Source organism: Odontomachus brunneus, unplaced genomic scaffold, assembly GCF_010583005.1.
Source record: "Odontomachus brunneus isolate Ranch 3 - 2012 unplaced genomic scaffold, Obru_v1 Obru_scaffold_431, whole genome shotgun sequence".
In the NCBI taxonomy this organism is placed as follows: Eukaryota; Metazoa; Arthropoda; class Insecta; order Hymenoptera; family Formicidae; genus Odontomachus; species Odontomachus brunneus.
Genome location: NW_022639881.1, coordinates 42,268 through 46,950, shown reverse-complemented (window position 1 = coordinate 46,950; position 4,683 = coordinate 42,268).

Genomic DNA, 4,683 nt, shown 5'->3' with positions numbered 1-4,683 from the left:
TTAATATTTATCTACTTTAAATATTTATATAGTTAAAAGAATTTGTGTTTATAAAAGTGAGAACTGAAATGTTAATGATTAATCATTCGCATTTGGCGTAAACCTCTTTATATCATTACTTTTGTAGAGAGTACAAAATTAAATAGCTATAGCTCAAAATTAATATTTTTGTAAAGACTTGTAAAATATCTTTTAATAGGATTTGTTTGTTATATTTTTTTTGTAAAGATTTTTTGCATAACAGTTTTTTTAAGTAACAATTTTTATTCTTTGTATTTTTTTTTTTTTTGTAAATAGCCAACTGTTATACAATTTTTGTTCAGTTGCTTCTTTAATATTTTTTGTAATGACAATTTTTCTGAGTAACAACTTTTTAGTATAATTATTTTTAAATGTTTTTTTATTGTATTTTTCAGTAAAGTATTTTCAAATGTGCAATTGATCGGGCAAAAAGATTGTTTAAATAATAATTTTTAAAATATGTTTTAGCTGTTTTTAGTTTTCTTATGTTGTTTAAATTTTTAATCAGATTTTGTTGTAATCAGATTTGTTGTAATCAGATTTTAAGTAAAGATTTTTTTGTATCTTACGTTACGTGAGACGTAAGCTGAACGTATGGCAACGCACGCAAATTTTACATTACGTTACATTACGAAGGAACATAGAGGTTCTGTGACAAAGGCAATTAAGTCAGATTATTGAACAATAAGTAAAGAAACAATAATAATTTATCTTTACAGCCATAATTAGAAATGTCTATATTGAGCACATATTAATTTTATTAAACTGTTAAATGTATCTGTACAAAATTATAAACATTGCGCTATAACCTCTTCCCAACACTATGTATAAAATATGTTTGACATATAAATATTGAAATAAAATTTTAGGTTCTCATGTCAACAAATATGAAAACATCAAAATCTATGAAGTTAAAATGTTTATTGTTGTCATTATTCTTAATTTTTTATATGGGACTAAAACGGAGAAAATACACAAAAGATGGCAAAATAGAAGATGGCTCGTGAGACCAATTAATTAACAGAGAAAACAGCAAGGAGAATAAAAATCTGTTTCAAGAATTAAAAACTGATGAAGACATGTTTGCCAAATATGTCAGGATGAATGTTCAACATTTTAACAAGTTATCAACCATGTTAAGACCTTATTTTATAAAAAAACTAAAAAAGCTCTATCTCCGGAACACAGGTTAATAATAACATTAAGTTAAATATAGTTTATTAGTAAAAAATTATTTGATGTAACTACTTCTTAAATTTTTAGTTATGTTTAGAAATCATTGTTAGAAAAAAATGTTTTACGAAATTATAAACTATATAGCAAAAATTGTGATATATTTTTCAGATATCTTGCAACAGGGAATTCAATAGCAAGTATTGCATTTTCTTTTCGAGTTGGGCAGTCAACTGTTAGACAGTTAATGAAAGAAGTGTGTCTAGTTATTGTTAATACATTACAGCCTCTATATTTAGCATGTCTAACTGAAGAACAGTGGAAGAATATTGCTGTTTTCTCTGTTGATTAATTGGTCTCATGAGCCATCTTCTATTTTGCCATCTTTTGTGTGTTTTTCTCCGTTTTAATCTCATATAATAAATTAAAAGTAATGACAACAATAAACATTTTAATTCATAGACATAACTAAATAATAATTCTGTAAGATGGAAAATTGGCCAAGATATTTTCCCGGTCTTTTAAGTTAAATTTCTATGACTGTTAGCCTTAAGGTGGCGCTACAACCTCGGTGCTGGGCGCACTAGTCTATCTCATCGCGGATAGGTTAAGAGCGCCGCGGACGGCAGTGAAATGTATGACGATATAACGGGCTATGATTGGCCAAGATGTATCGGGTGATATGAGTACGTGCGTGCGCAGACGAGTAGTCAGTTAAGAGAGCCTGTGAGTAGAAGTAGTAAAGCTAAAAGAATTACGAAAGGTAAAAGTGACTGTACCAAAAATAAAGATATATTTTGTGAAACATAAGACGTTGGAGAGACTCCTATTATCTCTGGATCACCATCAACCTGGCATTACGCTCCTCCAGTAGTAATTTAAGAGGATATAACCAGAGAAGCCTCCTGACACTAAGCTTGTTAAAACACCTAGGAGCAAAGACTTGCAGCATCATAAGTAGGATACACTTTGATTCGTTTGGGATAGCAGAGATGTGCATCAGATACCTTGAGGGATATATTTCGATTACATCGTGGACACATCTGAAACGTGATCAGTGAATTTCAGGACGGTTTGCGTGTGTGCCTTTTCGGACACCACGGACTGCATTTAGCTTGGTCCGCGTTGGTTGGGTTGACAGTGCGTGTTTCAACCGCCCTATTCAGACTTTTGTTGGTTCATTTGTGGTCGTGTGGTGTTTTACACGTGTAGACAATAGCACACGTGGTTCCCGCCTTTTTCTGGCCCAGATTGCCGCCATTTTGATTGAGCATTATAGTTAACGGTCAATTTTCTCTCCTTTTTGGATACGTCGTTCTCTCTCTCACGTCGCGATTAATGCGGCCCTCTGTAGGGATTGTTGTGGTTTAAGTGCTGTCGGTAAAAATGGACAGATTGCTTCTTGATGCGATGTCATTACAAGAGCTTCGGCAAGAACTTGTTAAATATGGACTACCAATCGAAAAGACCATACCAAAGTGTATTGAGGCCCTGGTGTCTCACTTCGAACGTAATGCTCCAGCGGATATATATGAAATATCAAGTTCTCGTGAACCAAGATCGTCATGTTTGCCTCCACTGGATCAATCAGACGGTGAGCAGAGAAGTATATTATCTCCAGCTAGTGAAGTGCCGTTTGTCTCCTCTGATTCAACTCTCCTTAAGTTGCTTGAGTGCGTAACGTTGCAAATGAAACAGCAGCAGGAGATTCTAGCTCAACTGGTATTGTTAAACGTAGCCAGGAATCAAGCGGAGCCTAGCCAACCTATTCTGGTTCGACTCTCAACCCGCATACTAATGTTAGCAGACCACCTAGTCCGACATTGATCTCTACTTCTCCGGCGCAAGCGGTGAAACTGTTAGCGTCACAAATTCCCGATTTTGAAGGAAGTGAGGATGAAGAAGTGGAGTTGTGGATACAGAAAGTTGAGAAGGTATCCAGGATACATGGAGCAGCACTCGATGTTTCGCTTCTAGCTGCCTCTAGCAAACTTGTTAAAGGACCCCGCACAAAACCTATAGAAAATGATTTTCGGTCAAATTGGCTGAAATTTCACTATGTTATAGTTTCCGCCATGCTGATAAAAAGTTATCATTGCACCAAGTCCCAAAAAAAAGTCAATATTTCCCAAGATATAAAGGGATAACTAATACTGCAGGAGAAAGGACTCTGAGACTTTTCAATAACACCTTTTTCTTTCATTTCCTTGATAACTTTATCCACATCTTTTCGTAAATAAATTGGAACCCGACGAGGAACTTGTTTGATTGGCCGTGGATCATTTAATTTAATCTCATGTTCCAGAACATTATAATTCCCAGCTATTATTTCCTCAGAGAAAATATCCTGAAATTCAACAAAATTTTAGCAAAAGACTTTTTTGGAAGGAATTCAAATTTTTTGAATCCCGTTCAAATAATTGCGATACAAATGTAAGAACAACGTTTTCATTTTCAATTCAAGCACACATAAAATCATTCTTATTATTATCAGACTGAGATAAACCTAAAACCGAACGAAGACAGAATTCTAAGTTTGCAAATGATAAGAAATCATTTCCCAAAAGACAATGTTCTTCCATATCAACAATAAACATAGACAAATCTACAGAAAATTTCTCTAAATTTATTTTCATATTTGTTTGATATTGAACTGAAATCATTTCTCCAGTAGGAAAAATTAAACGACTATTCTCAATTGAAAAAACTTTCTTTGAAGCTTTAACAAATTTACTACTTACGATGGAAACATTTGAGCCAGTATTAATTTTAAAATTATAATATTCGTTATCAAGCATTCCTTTAAAACTAAAAGCATTTTTATAAACACGATCTAATCTAAAACAAATCGGGGGTTCTTTCCTTGTTGCCGAAACATCCCCGTTCATTCGGCAAAACCTAATTTTTTTTTATTCTCTAATCCTAATGCCGGACATTCTGCTCGAAAATGTCCTAATTTTCCACATTTGCCAACACTCTTTTTGTAAATTTCCCAAATTCTGCTTATAAATAAAATTTGGCTTAAAATTTTGTTTCCTAATAACCTCCGACCTTTCAAAATTTTTATTAATAAAGGACCCTGCACAAAACCTATGGAAAATGGTTTTCGATCAAATTGGCTGAAATTTCACTATGTTATAGTTTTCGCCATGCTGATAAAAAGTTATCATTGCACCAAGTTCCAAAAGTCAATATTTCCCAAGATATAAAGGGTCAAAGTAGTGAAATATGGTCATCCGCAGTAGTAAGACGTATGTTATAAGTATAAGTGATACATTGATATTTATTCACGAAATAAATAAAAACCGATTTTTACATATATATATATATATATATATATATATATATATATATATATATATATATATATATATTAGGTGCGCAACTATGTTATCGCTGTTTTTTTTATGAAAATGCAACTTTATTGTGAAAAAATGGTTACAAATGAATCATTCAAAGTATTGCCCATCGCTAGCTACAACTTTTTCC